The sequence below is a fragment of the Orycteropus afer genome, unplaced genomic scaffold, assembly GCF_000298275.1.
Source record: "Orycteropus afer afer isolate SDZICR_OR568_19922 unplaced genomic scaffold, OryAfe1.0 scaffold00575, whole genome shotgun sequence".
Taxonomy (NCBI): Eukaryota; Metazoa; Chordata; class Mammalia; order Tubulidentata; family Orycteropodidae; genus Orycteropus; species Orycteropus afer.
In genome coordinates, this window is record NW_006922162.1 from 1,075,686 (window position 1) to 1,094,696 (window position 19,011).

Here is a 19,011-nt window from a genome sequence, read left to right on the forward strand (position 1 = left end):
AAAAAAAAAAAAAAAAAAATCTGGGCAGAGTAGGACAGGGCACCCAGGCTCTATCAGAGCACACAGGCTGGGAGGGAATTCCTGCCTGGCCTGCCCAGAAGGTGGGTGTGAGTGAGGGATGGCTGCACCTCCATTCACCATGAAGGTGTGGGGTATAAGAGTAACAAGGGAAATATCTCAGTTTTCTTCATTACTCTCCTACTCCATCTCTTTTCTCTCATTCCTCCCCTCCCCAGGTTTCTTGTCTCCCCCCCCTTTTTCTATTCATATTTCTTGTGGCTTTTTAAAGTATTTCTTTAAACATTTTCTCTCATTTACTACCTTCTCTCTCTCTTTTTTTTTTTTATTTCTTTTTTCTCTTTTTGGTAATTGTTCCTGTGTGGTTACGCAGTGTGTGTTTTTTGTCCTCTTGCTTTTATTTTTTTATGGTTTTTCAATTGTTGTTTTGTCTAACTGAGTGGGAGATAACTGTGCCCATATGACCCAACCACACCTGCACCTCCTACAAGTCCACTTAATGAGTGAGAGCCACCACATCCTTCTGCATCAATTGGCCAATGATATACGACCAATAAAATCCTGACCCACTCTTAACTGCTATTCACAAACAGTTAACAGAGATCTGTGCAGCCACTCTCATTCTCTACCACATCCACCAGGAGACAGGTGATGAGTACATAAGTGCTGCCAACTAGCAAATACAGGAGTAAGTACCCTGTTTACTCAGATACATCTTAAAAAAAAAAAAAAAAAGAAAGAAAAAGAAAATCTTAGGCGAATCACTCTAACATAAAACCACCAATTAAATATAAATACAACAAAGTCACAATATCTTGGAGACAACAGACCATCACAAAGCACACAAGGAAGCAAGATAAAGCAGTAGAAACAAGGGAGCAGGACACAGACCCAGAGCACATTCCTGAGGAAGAAGCAGCATTGGAACTCCCTGTTAAGGAATTGTTCTCATAAGGAACCTGTACAGAGATTGAGAGACAGCTATTTGAACAGAAAAAGGGGATCCTGCATGGCTTAGAATTAGGAAGAGTGTATTCTTTCACCCTACTTATTCAATCTGTATGCTGAGCAAATAATTTGACAAGCTGGACTGTGTGAAGAAGAACACAGCATCTGAATTGGAGGAAGAACAATTAAAAATTTGCATAATGAAGATGACACAACTTTGTTTGCTGAAAGTGAAGATGACTTGAAGCACTTAATGATGAAGATTAAAGACTACAATCTTCAGTATGAATTACACTCTAACATAAAATGAAAACCCTCACAACAGGACCAATAAGGAACATCATGATAAACAGAGAAAAGATTGAATTGTCAGGGATTTCATTTTACTTAGATTCACAGTCAACACACATGGAAGCATCAGTAAGGAAATCAGAAGTCATATTTCACTGGGAAAATCTGCTGCAAAAGACCTCTTTAAAGTGTTAAGAAACAAAGATGTCACTTTGAAGAATAAGGTGCACCTGGCCCAAGCCATGGTATTTTTCAATCGCCTCTTATGCATGTGAATGCTGAACAATGAATAAGAAAGGCCAAGGAAGAGTTGATGCCTTTGAATTGTAATGTTGACAAAAAATACTGAAAATACCAGTAAGACTGCCAGAAGAAGAAACAAATTTGTTCTGGAAGAAGTGCAGCTGGAATGCTCTTTGGAAGCGAGAATGGCCAGACTTCATCTCGCCTACTTTGTCATGTTGCCAGAAGAGAGCATTTCCTGGAAGGATATCATGCTTGGTAAAGTAGGAAAAACAAAACAAAAAAAAAGCCACTGCTATCTAGCCAATTCCTACTCAATGACCACCATTGGGTTTCCAAGGCTGTAAATCTTAGGAGCTCTGGTGGTATAGTGCCTAAGACATTTTACTGCTAACCAGAAGGTTGGTGGCTCAAACCCACCAGCCACTCCTAGGAAGGAAGGTTGGGCAATCTACTTCCCATACCACCTCGGAAACCCAAGGAAGGGTCGCTGTGAGTTGGATGCAACTTGACTGTCAGTGAGTTAGTTAGTTAGTTAAATCTTTACAGAAGTAGGTTACCTCATCTTATTCCTGCTAAGCAGCTGGTGGGTTTGAACAACTGACTTTCTGGTTAGCAACCAAATACCCTACCCTCTGTGCCACCAGAGATCCTTTGGTAAAGGAGAGGATCAGGAAAAAAGGGGAAGACCCTCAGGAAGATGGACTGATGCAGTGACCAATGATGGGCTCCACTGTAGAGAGGATTGTGAGGATGGGGCAAGATTGGGCAGTGTTTCTTTCTGCTGTACATAGAGTCACTATGAATTGGAGCTGCCTTGATGGCATCTAACAGGAACAACAACAGATGTAATGCATACCTTTCTGGTTTCTGGTAACACTTCACATGAAGTTTCTTTTTTCAAAAAAATAGATCCTCAAAAATACTGACTGACATCGAGTGAATTGGACTCATAGTGACCCTCCCTGGGTTTCCAAGGCAGTATCTCTACAGAAGTAGATTGCCCAATATTCCTATAATACTTGAAATTGATGGGACCTGAAGGCATCTATTAGAGCTCTACCAGATTTTCAAAATGCTTAAATTTCAGTCAATGTATTATTGAACTAAGACTAACATGTAATAAATACATGGCTAGCTTGACATATGTAGAGAAGAGGTCTTCAAGAAATATCTATTAGAATACCTCTCTCATGAGTTTACTATTCCTAAAGTATTTGAAATATAATGCTATTTCTATTACAAAAATCCTTAAAATGCATTTTTGGAGGGCTTTACTTGAGAGGTATGTAGTTATGCTTTCCATTTTGCTTTGAATTTTACTCTTTGAATTTGTTGACTATTTTTCTTTTCTTACTATAAATATGAATAAATATGAATTTCAATACTTTAGGGTTAAAAAAATACATAGCAATGATTAACTTACTTGAAAATGGGGTGGATTGATTGTTGATTCATGTATTCATCAAATTTACTACAATGGGTCTTCAGATTCTAGAAAGTAAAAATGGCTTTTAATACCTACTTGTACTATATGCTAGATGGTTATCATTTGAGGAAGTCAGTATTTATTTAATAACTCAAGTTGGGTAAGATGAAGTGTGTTGAGTCTTCTGTTTTGGTTAAAATACAACCAGAACATATTATTTTCCCAAATAACTAAACCAAAACTTATTAAAGAACTTAAATAAGCTGATACATAAAAATACTATTTTCTGCACATTTGAAGACTATATGGATTATTGGGAACGTGTGAGTAATTAAGGGTATTTTACTAAAACCCAATTGTTTACTAATGTTGTCTTTCATCACTGTCACTGTAAGTGATGACAATTAACACATGTTTTTTAACCTCAACAAGAGGAATTTCGGGCTATTAGCCTAACAGCTTGTTGTTGTTGTTGTTGTTATGTGCCGTCGAGTCTGACCCGACTCATAGCGACTTCTCCTTTGGGTTTCCGAGGCTATCGTTATGGAAGTAGATTGCCCAACCTTCCTTCCGAGGAGTGGCTGGTGGGTTTGAACCACGAGCTTTCTGGTTGGCTATCAAGTACCTTAGGCACTACGCTACGGCTTACTACACTTTAAAAAAGAGCTTACATTCTCCTGGAATTGCATACATTGCTTATTTCCTTGCTGACATGAAATAGTAGAATGTGCATTTCCAGAGTTACACTCTCAGCTTTGTAACTGTAATGGAAAATTTTCCATGCTGCCACATTTTACATCTTTCTTTCCTTAACCCTTTTTTCTCCTGGAGAGTGTAACCACATGCAACATGTAGAACTAACTGCCAGAGTCAGGGCAATTGAACCCTTCAAACTGGCTTCACACTTGCAAAACTAAAAGCTCTTATTTTTTTTCCCCTTGTTTTGGAACTCTTTGGAATGGTTCACTAAGTAGTTTTTGTTCTTATTGCTTTGTACCAACCTGTTTACTGACAATTTATTGATATCAATGTATGATTGACTTAGATAAAATGGCAAATTTAATATTTAAAAGCTCTACCTCAGTTACAGGAGCTCTAGTAGGGTAGTGCCTAAGGCATCTGACTGCTAACCGGAAGGCTGGTGGTTCAAACCCACCAGCCACTACTCAGAAGGAAGGTTAGACAATCTACTTCCATAGTGATACCGCCTCAGAAACCCAAGGAGGAGTCGCTATAAGTTGGATCCAAGTCCATGGCAGTGGCTGCATTTTGTTGTTGCATTACCTCAGTTATGCCACTTTTGTTCTGAAGACTTTAAAAATTACTTCTTAACATTTTCTCTCATCAAAGTCCATATTGGACTTCTATCACTATAGTATAGAAATGCAACTGGCTTTTATAGTTTGAAAGCAGAGTGAAACACCTTTATTATTTCATGCTGACCAATCAGTTTGAGGTTCTTACCTTGATATTCAATGTTGCAGATTAGTGAATTGAGGTTTTATGGCCTGGGAAGACATGGTTTGGATCCTGACTCTAACACTTACTTGCTATTTTGAAATTTATATTTGTAAAATACAGAGGTATTCAATATGGTAGTTATGTTGGAGAAAAAGAAAAAGGAATTATAAATGACTTACAAAAGGAGTAAGCATGTCATCTCTTTAGTACTAAAATTTCTTCCATCTAGCACTCAGAGTACTATTGTTTTTAAGAAAGTCACAACAACAACAACAACAAAATCATAGGAAAATCCACCAGTTGGCTATTATTAAAGTACCTTTTTGTTCAGAGAATATGACAATATATATTATTCTGAATTATTACTAAGAGAGATTATGAAATTGAGAGCATTTCTTTACCTGTGCACTGCTCAGGGATATTCTGCATAGGAGAATGCTCATGTTCCTAAAAGTATAAAAGGATATCATTTTTTGCCTTTTCTACAAAAACCTGAAGGGTGCAATTTTTGACTTGAAGAATTAGCATTTTTCCCCCATTAATGATGTATTTAGTAACGTATTTATACATCTATCCATTCATCAAATATTTAATTCATTTACAATTAATTTCAAATATTTTAAGTGACTAATATGATACACTGGTCTGGAAACTCTGGAATGAATCATGAATAAGTGCTTATATGATTTTCTATAATATGTTATGAGAAAGTCCTTGCATTACAATTAAAGAATAAGGGATGATCTCTGCATTTTATTTTATGACAGTGTTTCGCTTATTCATCCATGTAGCACCACATATCTGAACATACAGCAGAGTTGTTGGCTAAGGGAAGAAATAAACAGATATTCATTAAATATTAATTGAATAGCATTCTTATGCATAAATAATTTATATTCTTTAAGTACATACAACTCACCACAATTAAAGTCATCTCAGTATAAATTTAAATCAGCATTCTACATATCAAAACAACGACCAATGTGTAGAGACTCTTTTGGCCCTGCCTGTGATCCTGGCGTCAGCCACATCTGTTGCTGTAGGCTTACATTATGCTTCCATAATCATTTATGAACTCAGTTCAAACTACTAGGATTCAGTTTTTAATGCAATGAATAAAAAAGAAGAAGTTAGTCTTGTTGTGGTGTCACTCTTTTGTCTGTACTTTCTTTTCTAATCTCATTAACACTCTCTCAAAAAATAGTTAAGCAGTGTAGTGCTGAAGCTGGATAATTCATAGAGGAAGGTATACGGGGATAAAATACACTAATAATAGCAAAGACTCACAAATTAGTATTTTCTTTCCTTAGTCTGGCTATGGAAGCCAGGATTTCTAGTAAGTGTCCCATGAGGTTTCAGGTGTTATCAAGGATGAGAGGACATATTTATTTGAGATGACTGAAATCCTGAGATAATTCTTCTGTTTGTGTTCATTTAAACATAAGGGTCTGGTAATACTGATGGCAGTAGAGAAAACCCTTGAGGACACTGCCTGGGGCACTTAATAATAGCCAGTACCCAGGGGTATATTTTAGAAGATAATTGTCTCTAGATGATGAGGGATCAGGAACCAAGTAAAACCTGTGAATGAATTTTGTATATCAGGAACTATTATATATTTGAGGTGTGTATGGAATTGGTGGGGAGCTCTGGTAGCATAGTGGCTAAAGCACTTGACTCCTAACCAGAAGGCTGGCGGTTCAAACCCACCAGCCACTCCTCGGAAGGAAGGTTGCGAAATCCTACTTCCGTAGTGATACTGCCTCAGAAACCCAAGGAGGGGTCGCTATGAGTCGGGGCCGACTCATAACAGCACATAACAACAACAACAACAACATAGAATTGGTGAAGATTAATGAACCAGTCGCTATGAGTCGGGGCCGACTCGATGGCATATAACAACAACAATTTAAACACAAAGAAAATTGCACCACCCTAATATCTTGTTGGCTCACAATGTATAATTCTTGTGGTGCATGGAGATCAAGTGACAAAGAAACAGAAAGTGTCAGGCTTAACTTAATCCAACAAAATCATGTTCCTCTCATTCTCTGGGTAGTAGACCAAACTCATAGAAGTTATAATGGATTAAGCAACAAAAAGCCCTTTTGAATTTGTTCAAAGTGACAAGAAAAAGGGATTTATTGCTATTTACCAGCCCAGTAAAAAAGCCCTGTCCAGCAACCTCTGAGCTCTGTGATCAATGTTGTTGTTGTTGTTATGTGCTGTCGAGTCGGACCCGACTCATAGCGACCCCTCCTTGGGTTTCCGAGGCAGTATCACTACGGAAGTAGATTGCCCCATCTTCCTTCCAAGGAGTGGCTGGTGGGTTTGAACTGCCAGCCTTCTGGTTAGCAGTCAAGTGCCTTAGCCACTATGCTACCAGAACTCTGTGATCAATAGACATTGCTATATCACTTATGCCTCAGTTTCTTCACCTATTTTTTTAAGAATGGTGTGTACTATCATGACCTCTTGAGAATGTGACACAATGGAAACTCTAAAGCATTTGGGCTAGCACCTGACACATGATGAATATTATGAACTTCTGTCATCTGTTTAATCTTCATGCAACAATATGAATGTATGAGTGAGATTGTTTCAGAAAAGCAGAAGGTTCTTTTGGTTCTGAAAGATGCACTTTACTTTTGTATTTGAATTTATCATACAATTCAGGAGGAGTCAGCCACAGGGATCCAGGTGAGGTGAGGGAACCTAAGCCACGCCCCCCGAGTGGCAAGGCAGGAAAGCGGGAAAAGGAGAGTATAAATGCTAGGGGGACCAGGACAGAACAAGGAGTCAGTTGCAAGGATCCAGGTAAGGAGAGGTTGGAGATGTTTCCAACAGCTAAGGGAGACAAAATTATCTGTCAGTTTGTCCTATTGTGGGGGCATGTTGCTGTGAGTCTTGAGGCTGTGACACTGGTGTTTCAAACCCAGTGGGGTTCACATGGTGCACAGGTATCAGCCTGGCTTGCAGACTGATACAGAATAGGAAGAAGGAAGAGGCCATCCACTTCTCAAAGAATTGGTCAGGGAAAACCTTATGAATAGCAGAGTCTGATATATTACTGTGCAACTTTATGAATAGTCTGGAAACATTGTCTAATACAGATAAGGAGGATGAGTCATTTATGTTAGAAGGCTCTTAAAATAGGACTGGGAAAGAGCTGCATCATCAGAGCAAAACTTACTCATATGGATAAGGTAAAGCTTTCTAGACCTCCATTCGCTGATGTGGCACCACTCAAATTGAGGAGAAACAGCGGTGAACATCCATTAATAATTGGAACATGGAATGTACAAAGTATAAATCTAGGAAACTTGGAAGTTGTCAAAAATGAAATGGAATGCATAAAGATTAATATCTTAGGCATTAGTGAGCTGAAATGGACTGGTTTTGGCCATTTTGAATCAGACAACCATATGGTCTACTATGCCGGGAATGACAGTTTGAAGAGGAATGGTGTGACATTCATCATCACAAAAGATGTTTCAAGATCTGTCCTGAAGTACAATGCTGTCAGTGATAGGATAATATCCATATGGCTACAAGGAAGACCCATTAATATGATTATTATTCAAATTTATGCACCAACCACCAAAGCCAAAGATGAGGAAATTGAAGATTTTGATCAACTTCTACAGTCTGAAATTGACCAAACATGCAATCAGGATGTGTTAATTATCACTGGTAACCAGAATGCAAAAGTTGGAAACAAAGAAGAATCACCGGTAGTCAGAAAATTTGGCATTGTTGATAGAAATAATGCTGGAACTCGCATGGAAGAATTTTGCAAGACCAATGACTTATTCATTTCTGTGATGTAGTAAATTACTTAGTGTGGCTTTTCTACCCATAAATCTTTGTAAACTCCGAGGTGGAATTTGCTGTGAGCAACTGAGGAGTTCCTGATTGTAAATATTATCCACCTGGGCTATTTCTGTGGGGCAGGACATAAAGCAGTGTTCTGGGCTGTCTATCAGGTGCTTAGAATTCTGATGTTATGATTGGCTAGTTTGGCCACTCTGCTGGGCTCAAAAGGAGGCCTCCTAAAGGCAGAACTCTCTCTGACTGCTGACTGAGGAAGACGTGCTGCTGAAAGAGACACACACTCCTGAAAGAGACATGTGCTGCTGGGAAAGAGATGCAAGAGACATGCATTGGTGAGTGAGACACAGAGGGACACTCACTTTTGGGAGAGAGACTGTGAGAGACTGTTAGGAGAGAGACTGTGGGCTGGGAGAGAGAGACTGAGCCTTTTTCCTGAACTTGAATTGTAGCCTGGTGCTTCCCTAATAAATCCCATAATCTCTGAGTTTTATGTGGCCACTGCAGTGAATTATCAAACCCAGGAGAGAGGTGGTGGGTTTTTTGGGAGGAATGGTTGGTGAAAGGGCTGGAGGGAGGCAGCATGTCTGGCCTTGCAGTAATAGGCCTTGGGTTACTGATAGTGATTATCTCTTCCTCTTGTGGGGTTAGAGGAGGTCAGGAGCTGTGGCCTCCTTGCCTTTTTAGCAATTTCAAATACTTTTTTTCAACAACACAAATGGTGGCTGTACACATGGACCTCACCAGATGGAATACACAGGAATCAGATTGACTACATCTGTAGCAAGAGGCAATGGAAAAGCTGAATATCTTCAGCCAAAATCAAGCCAGGAGCTGATTGTGGAACAGACCATCAACTGCTCATATACAAGTTCAACTTGAAATTCAAAACAATTAAAACAAGTCCAAGAGAGCCAAAATATGATCTTGAATATATCCATTCTGAATTTAGAGACCATCTAAAAAATAGATGGGATACATTGTACACCAGTGACCGAAAAGGAGAAGAATTGTGGGATGGCATCAAGAACATCATCCATGAAGAAAGCAAGAGATCATTAAACAGATGAGAAAAGAAGAAAAGACCAAAAGGGATGACAGAAGAGACTCTGAAACTTACTTTTGAGGGGAGAGTAGATAAAGCAAGTGGAAGAAATGACAAGATACAAGAGCTGAACAGAAAATTTCAAACAGCACCTTGAGCAGACAAAGCCAATTATTATAATGAAATGTGCAAAGACCTGCAGTTAGAAAACCAAAAAGGAAGAACATGCTCGGCATCTCAAGTGGAAAGAACTGAGGAAAAAAATTAAGGCTTGACTTTCAACATGGAAGGATTCTATGGGCAAAATAATGAATGATGCAGGAAACATCAAAAGAAGATGGAAGGAATATACACAGTCACTGTACCAAAAAAAAACCGGTTGATGTTCATCCATTTCAGGAGATGGCATATGATCAAGAACCAATGATATCTACGGAAGTAGTCGAAGCTGCACTGCACTGAAGGAATTGGTGAAGAACAAGGCTCCTGGAGTTGATGGAATACCCACTGAGATGTTTCATTAAAGGGATGCCCCAGTGGAGGAATTCACTCAGTTTTGCCAAAAGATTTGAAGACAGCTACCTGGCCAAGTGACTGGCAAAGACCCATATTTGTACTCATTCCAAAGAAAGGTGATTCCACAGAATGCAGAAATTAAAGAACAATATCATTACTATCTCACACAAGTAAAATCTTACTGAAGATTATTCAAAAACAGTAGCAGCAGTATATTGACAAAGAACTTCCATAGGTGCAGGCTGGATTCAGAAGAGGATGTGAACAAGGAATTATATTGCTAATATCAGATGAATCTTGTTTCAAAGCAAAGAATACCAGAAAGATGTTTGCTTGTGTTTTATTAACTATGCAAAAGCATTTGATTGTGTAGATCATAACAAATTGTGGATAACGTTGAGAAGAATAGGAATTCCAGAACACTTAATTTTACTCATGAGGAACCTGTACATAGAACAGGAGGCTGTTGTTCAAATACACCAAGGGGTCACTGTGTGGTTTAAAATCAAAAAGGAGTGCATCAGAGTTGTATCCTTTCACCATAGTTATTCAATCTGTATGCTGAACAAATAACCCAAGAAGCTGGACTATATGAAGAAGAACGTGGCATCAGGACTGGGGGAAGAATCATTAACAACCTGCGATACACTGACGGCACAACTTTGCTTGCTGAAAGTGAGGATGACTGAAGCACTTACTGATGAAGACTGAAGATACAGTTTTCAGTATGGATTACATCTCAATATAAAGAAAACAAAAATCCTCACAACTGGACCTATAAGCAGCATCAAAATAAATGGAGAAAAGATTGAAATTGTAGAAGACTTCACCTCGTTTGTTTCTACAATTGACGCCGATGGAAGCTGCAGTCAGGATATCAGACAATGTAAAGTACTGGGCAAATTGGCTGCAAAGGACCTCTTCCAATTGCTAAGGAGCAAAGATGTCTCTTTGCAGACTAAGATGCACCTGACATAAGCCATGATATTTTCAATTGCCTCATATGCATGTGAGAGCTAGACGATGAAGAAGGAAGACCAAAGAATTGATGGTTTTGAGTTGTGGTGCTGGCGAGGAATGATGAAAGTACCATGGACTGCTAAAAGAACTAACAAATCTGTAGTGGAGGAAGTGCAGATGCAAAGCTCCTTGAAAGTGAGGATGGCCAGACTTCATCTCATCTACTTTGGTCATGTTATCAGAAGGAACCATTCCCTGGAGAAGGATGTCATGCTTGGTAAGGTGGAAGGTCAATGAAAGAAGGGAAAGCACTCAACAAGATGGATTGACACATTGGCTGTGGTGATGGGCTCAATATAGCAAGGATGGGGGAGCTGGTATGGGACTGGGTGGTGTTTCATTCTACTGTGCATAGTGTCGCTATGAGTCAGAGATGACTTGACGGCACCTAACAGCAACAATACTCCCCCAAAGAAATCTTTATATTCAATGCAATATCAGTCCAGATCCTTTCAACAGTCTTTAAAGACATGGAAAAACCTATAATTAATTTCATATGGAATGGAAAGAGACTTCACATAAGAAAAGCACTATTGAAGAAGAAGAACAAAGTAGGAAGTCTCACACTCCCACATTTCAAAACCTACTTGTCAAAACAGCCTGGTATTTGTACAATGACAGACATAGACCAGTAGAAGAGAATTGAGAACCCAGAAATATATCCATTGACCTGTGGTCAGCTGAGGAGGTCTGATGGCATAGCACCTAAAGCATTTGATTATTAACTATAAGGCCGGTGGTTTAAACCCAACAGCCACTCCTCAGAAGGAAGACTGGGCAATCTACTTCCATAGAGATACTGCCTCAGAAACCCAAGGAGGGGTTTCTGTGAGTCGGAATTGACTCATCAGCAGTGATTTTGTTTGTTTGTTTGTTTGTTTTCAGTGGCCAGCTGACCTTTAACAAATGGCAGAAATCCACTAAATGTGGAAGACATTGTCTTTTTTTTTTTTTTAAATGGTATTGGCAAAACTGGGTATCTGTTTGCAGAAAAATGAAACAAGATCTATACCTCATACCATACACATAAATGAACTCTGGATGGATCAAAGACTTAAATGTAAACCTAAACTATAGAGGTCATCAAAATAAAAATAGGGATAATTTATGGCAGAAATAGACTATCAGTCATAACCCAAAATGCACAAACAGTAGAAGATAAACTAGATGATTGGGACCTTCTAAAAATTAAATTCTTACGTACATCAAAAGACTTCTCCAAAAGACTAAAAAGAGAACCTGCAGAATAGGAAAATATATTCAGCAAGAATGTATCAGATAGAGGACTTATCTCTAAAATTTCTAGAAAACTCCAACACCTCAACATCAAGAAGACAAACAACCCAATTAAAAAATGGGCAGAAGACATGAACAGACACTTCACCAAAAAGATATTCATTCAGGCAGCCATCAAACTCATGTAGAAATATCTACAATGATTAGCCATTAAAGAGATGCAAATTAAAACAACAAGATACCATCTCAACCCAGCATTAATAGCAAAATTCAACAATAAAGAAAATAACAAATGTTGGTGAGGATGTGGAGAGACTGAGACTCTCATATGCTTTGATAACATAATGCCTAAGGCACTTGACTGCTAATCAGAAGGCTCGAGGTTCAAACCCACCAGCCACTCCTCAGAAGGAAGATGGGGCAATCTACTTCTGTAGTGATACTGCCTCAGCAACCCAAGGAAGGGTCACTATGAATCGGGTTCGACTCGACAGCACACAACAACAACATACACTGCTGGTGGAAACGTAAAATGATTCAACCACTGCAGAAATCAGTATGATGATTCCTTAAAAGTTTGGAAATAGAAATATCATTTGACACAGCAATCTTATTACTAGGTATATATCCTAAAGAAGTGAGAGGCAGGGCATGAGTAGATATATGTACACCCACGTTCATCGCAACACTATTCACAATAGCAAAGAGATGGAAACAACCTAAGTCTTTATCAACTGAAGAATGGATAAACAAACTGTGGTACATATACAAAATGGAATATCATGCACCCCTAAAGAATAATGTAGAATCTGAAAAACACTATATGACATAGATGAACTTAGAAGATATTATGCTGTGTGTAACAAGTCAATCACAGAAGGACAAACATTGTATTAGTCCACTATTGTAAAAAGTCAAGGAAAGGTTTATACATGAAAGGGAATTTTACATGTTAATTACCAGAGATGAGAGGGAAGGGGAGAGAAAATTATTAGATAGGTTGAAGAAAATGTATATATATATATATAGAGAAACCAACAATTATTAGTGGTTATCAGGGGTAGGAGGGATTGGGAGAGGGGAAGCTTTTGTTTGTGGAGCATTGAGTTTATGCTAATAATGGTGGAATATTTTGGAAAAGTGAGGAACAACGGTGGCACAACATGAAAAATATCATCAATGTCCCTTAGCCATAAATGCGGAAGGTGTTATGTTGGTAAATGTCTTGTGAATGTTTCGTATACACACACACACACACACACAAAAAAAAAAAGTCAAGGAAAGTTTACACAGGGAAGTACATTTTTTTTGTTGTTGTTTACTAGGGATAGGAGTAGGGGAAGAGAGAAAACAGATAATTAAGAGACAGGTTTTATATGGGTGAAGGGATATTTATATTTTTGAAAAAGATCATATTGGAGGAAAGCATGTGGGATAGGAGATGTATATTAAAAATGAAAATGAAAAATACACAAATTATACACCAATGACTGTAACAAAAATAATTTATTGACATTCAATCATTTTAGGAGGTAGCATATGATCAAGAAATTATGGTATTGAAGGAAGATGTCCAAGCTGCACTGAAAGCACTGGTGAAAAACAAGGCTCCAGAAACTGATATTCAACAAACCAGTGCAGAACTAGAAGTGTTCACACTCTTATGTCAAGAAATTTGGAATATAGCTACCTAGACAACTGACTGGAAGGGATCCTTATTTGTGAACTTACAAAAGAAAACTGATGCAACAGAATGCAGAAATTATCAAGCATGACCATTAATATCACATACAAGTACAATTTTAATGAAAATAATTAAAAATCATTGTAGCATTACATGCATAAGTAATTGCCAGATTTTTTAGCTGGATTCAGAAGAGGATATAGAATTAGGGATACCATTGCTGATGTCAGATCAATCTTGGCTGAAAGCAGATAATGCTAGAAAGGTGTTTATCTGTATTTTATTGACTATATAATATGAGTGTGTGGATCATAACAAATTATGGGCATTTTTAAAAAAAAAATAAGAATTGCAAAACATTTAATTGTGGTCAGCAGAACCTGTACAAAGACCAAGAGATGATCTTATGAACGGAGGAAGGGTACAATTGCCTGGTTTAAAATCAGGAAAGATGTGAATCATGATTGAATCATTTCACCATACTTATTCAGTCTGTATGCTGAGCAAATAATCTGAGAAGCTGGACTATATGAAGAACAACATGGCATCAGGATTGGAAGAAGACTCATTTACAATCTGTGATATTAAAATGACACAACTTTGCTTGTTGAAAGTGAAGACAACTTGATGTATTTATTTATGAAGATCAAAGACTTTAGAATGGATTAAACCTCAACTCAAATAATACAAAAATCCTCACATCATGATAAACAGAGGAAAACTGGAAATTTTTAAGTATTTTCTTTTACTTGCATCCATCATCAACACCTCTGGAAGCAGCAGCCAAGAAATCAAAGAACTTATTGTATTGGGCAAATCTCTTGCAAAAGACCCTTTAAAGTGTTAAAGAGCAAAGTTGTGCCTGACCCAAGATTTGTATTTTCAATCATCTCATAGGTATGCAAAAGATGGACAATGAGTAAGGAAGACTGAAGAAGTGACACATTTGAAATATTGTGTTGGTGAAGAATATTGAATATAGCATGGACTTCCAGAAGAATTGGTGGTACAATACTACCAACCACTTGGAGGAAGGAAGATTGGGCAACCTACTTCTGTAGAGACACCACCTCAGAATCCCAAGGAGGGGTTGCTATGAGTCAGAGAGGACTCAACGGCACAAAACAACAACAGCCAGAAGAATGAACAATTCTGTCTTGAATTAAATACACCTAGAATGTTCCTTAGAAGTGGGGATGGTGAGACTTCCTCTCTTGTACTTTTGTCATGTTATCAGGAGGGATTAGTCCCTGGATAAGGACATCATACTTGGAAAATAGGGAGTCAATGAGGAAGAAGAGGATGACACTCAATAAGATGGATTAACATAGTCGCTGCAACAATGTGCTCAAACATAGGAATTGTTGTGGGGATGGTATAAGACTTGGCAGTGTTTCATTTTGTTGGATGCAGGGCCACTATATATCAGAACTGACATGATGGCACCTAACAACTGGAATACTGTCTCCTATTATTATTATGAAGTTGTCTATTTTTCATTTTATTTGTTAAAGTTTCATATATGTAGTGAGAGGCTCTTTCATTGGGTGCACAGATATTTATTATGGTATGTACTGTATTGGTTTGACCCCTTTAATCATTAAATAATGCCCTTCTTTGTCTTTTATGCCAGTTTTTATCTTAAAGTCTATTTTGTCAGAAATTAATATTGCCATCCTTGCTCTTTTTTACTTTTGTATTTTTTTTGGAGGGTGGGGGTTGGAGTTATGCTTCATTTTTTGTGATTTGGAGGCAAATTTATAAAGCAGATTTATTTTACATCCAACAGTTGTCGTTCATTTGATTTCATTTTGATTACCATTCCTAACCATAAAAAACTCTCCTCCCCTTTTCTTCCTGTGATTATTCCCTCTCTGTGCCCTTCTTACCTATGCATTTCTGTCCATCCAGCTGTCCCTCTGATGTCTTATGGGTTGTTGATCCAAGGATGCATCTCCATAGAGAAGGTGGGTGCATTGTTCTGGGGTAGATACTCTGCATGTAGGTCTTTCTACTATTTTACTGAAAGCCAATCCATGGATGAGTCCATTTCTAGGCCATAAAAGTAACCTGAGGCTGTAGTTTTGGGGGTTTCCCCAGTCTCTATCCAAGCAGTAATTCTGGTCATTTTTGTGTTTTTGAATTTTGCTCCACATTTTTTCCTCCCACTCTATCCAGGATTGCCAGTTGTGATCTCTTTCTGAGTAGATGACATTGGTATCCAGGCATTATTGGGTTCTTCTGGTCTGGGGGTCATGAAGGCTGAGGTCTTCATGGTCCATCTTATCTTTGGACTAGTTGTTTCCAGATGACTTTGATTTTCTTCACTCTTCTTGCTTCAGATGAGAGGATACCAATAGTTGGGTCTTAGATGGCCGCTCAAAAGTTTTTAAGACCCCAGTGGCTACTCACCAAAATAGGATGTAGAACAAGATTTTTATGTACTTGTTGTTGTTGTTGTTATTTGCCATCGAGTCGGCCCTGACTCATAGCGACCCCTCCTTGGGTTTCCGAGGCAGTATCACTACAGAAGTAGGAATGCCCAACCTTCTATGTTGTGCCAATTGAGCATGATGTCTCCTAAGACTAGGTCCAAGCCCATAGGCCCAGTGATTCTCTCTCTCAAGGTATTTGGTTGTCTCTGAGAAGCTACTCCAAGTCCTTGTTCTGTTGCTTTTGTAAAACATTTTTTTTTATTATGATGTGAGTGAAAGTTTACAGAGCAAAATGATGTTCCATTCAATAATTCGTGAACATTTTGTACCATGACGATGATTGCAACCCCACAATGTAACAGGACTCTTCCTACTTCTCACTTATCATTTGCATTAGTCCTTCTTTTCTATGCCTTCCTGCCTTCCAAGCTTTATCCCTGGGTAAAAGTTGCTCTTTTTGTCTCAAGTGCTTGATTACTGTAAGCAATGCATACCTCTCTCTAGCATTATTGTTCACTGTATGGTCTTGTCTATTGCTTGACTGAAAGTTGAGCCATGGGGATCAGTTCACATCCAGGCTTGGAGGGTGACTAAGAGCCATAGTCTTGTGGGTTCCATCAGTTCCTTTCAGACCTGTAAGCCTGGTAGTTTTTATGATTTTGAGTTTTGTTCCACACTTTATCCCAGTCTTTGTTGAATGTTCTGTTGTGATAACCTTTCAGTTCTGCTACTTTTCTATTGTTGCTATTTGCTTGATATATGTTTTTCCCATTTGTCTCACTTTTTTTTTTTTTTTTGCTTATTTTTATCTTTGTGTCTAAGCTGTGTCTTTTATAGGTAGTATTGATAAGTCATATCTTCACATCTGTCTGCTACTCTCTGTCTCTTTACTGGTGAAGTTAGGGCATTTCTATTCAGTGTAATTATTGAATAGAGGATTTTAAAGAACAGCTCAAGAAGACAAAGCCAATTATTATAATGAGATGTGCAAAGATCTGAAGTTGGAAAACCAGAAGGGAAGAACACTCTCGTCATTTCTCAAGCTAAAAGAACTCAGGAAAAAATTTAAGCCTTGAATTGCAGTATTGAATGACTCCATGGGTAATATGTTGAATGATGCAGGAAACATCAAAAGAAGATGGATGGAACACACAGAGTCACTATACCAGAAAGAAATGGTAGATGATCATCTATTTCATGAGGTGGCATATGATCAAGAACCAATGGTATCGAAGGAACAAGTCGAAGCTGCACTGGAGGTATTTGTGAAAAACAAGGCTCCAGGAATTAACAGAATACTCATTGGGATGTTTCAACAAATGAATGCTACTCTGGAACACTCACTTGGTTATGTCAAGGATTTGGAAGATAGTTACCTGGCCAACTGACTGGTGGTTGTTGTTGTTATGTGACATTGAGATGGACCTGACTCATAGTATCCCCTCCTTGGGTTTCTGAGGCAGTATTACTACAGAAGTAGATTGCTCCATCTTTCTTCTGAAGAGTGGAAGAGATCCATATTTGTACCCCCTCCATAGAAAGGTGATCCCACAGAATGTGGAAATTATTGAACAATATCATTGATATCACGTGCAAGTAAAATCTTACTGAAGATAATTCAAAAATGGTAGCAGCAGTATATTGACAGAGAACTTCCAGAAATGCAAACTGGATTTAGAAGGGGATGTGGAGCAAGGGATATCATTGCTGATGTCAGATGGATTTCTGCTCAAAGCAAAGAATCCCAGAAAGATGTTTACTTGCATTTTATTGACTATGCAAAAACATTCGATGATGTGGATCATAACAAATTGTGGATAACATTGAGAAGAATGGGAATTCCAGACACTTAATTGTACTCATGAGGAACCTGTACATAGACGAGGAGGCTGTTGTTCGAACAGAACAAAGGCATATTACATGGTTTTAAATCAGGAAGGGAGTGCATCAGGGTTGCATCCTTTGACCATACTTATTCAATCTATATGCTGAGCAAATCATCCTAGAAGTTGGACTACATGAAGAAGAATGTGGCATCAGGATTGTAGAAAGAATCATCAACAATCTGTGATTTGCTGATGACACAACTTTGATTGCTGAGAGTTAGGATGACTTGAGGGAGCTCTGGTAGCATAGTGGCTAAGACATTTGCCTGCTAACCAGATGGCTGGTGGTTCAAATCCACCAGCCACTCCTCGGAAAGAAGGTTGGGCAATCCTACTTCTGTAGTGATACTGCCTTGGAAACCCAAGGAGGGGTTGCTATGAGTCGGGTTTGACTCGACGGCACATAACAACAACAACAACAGGATGACTTGAAGCACTTACTGATGAAGATTGAAAAAAACAGTCTGCAGTATGGATTACATCTCAATATAAAGAAAACAAAAATCCTCACAACTGGACCTATAAGTAGCAGCATGATAAATGGAGAAAAGATTGAAGTTGTCAAAGACTTCAGATTACTTGGTTCTACAATCCACATCAATGGAAGTAGCAATCAAGATATCAGATGATATATTGTTGTTGTTGTTGTTATGTGCCGTCGAGTCATACCTGACTCATAACGACTCCTCCTTGGGTTTCTGAGGCAGTATCACTATGGAAGTAGGATTGCCCAACCTTCCTTCCGAGGAGTGGCTGGTGGGTTTGAACCGCCAGCCGTCTGGTTAGCAGGCAAGTGTCTTAGCCACTATGCTACCAGAGCTCCCCAGATGATATATAGCACTGGGCAAATCAGCTGCAAAAGACCTCTTTCAAGTGCTGAAGAGAAAAGATGTCTCCTTGATGTCTAAGGTGCTCCTGACGCAAGCCATGGTATTTTCAATTGCCTCATATGCATGTGAGAACTGGAC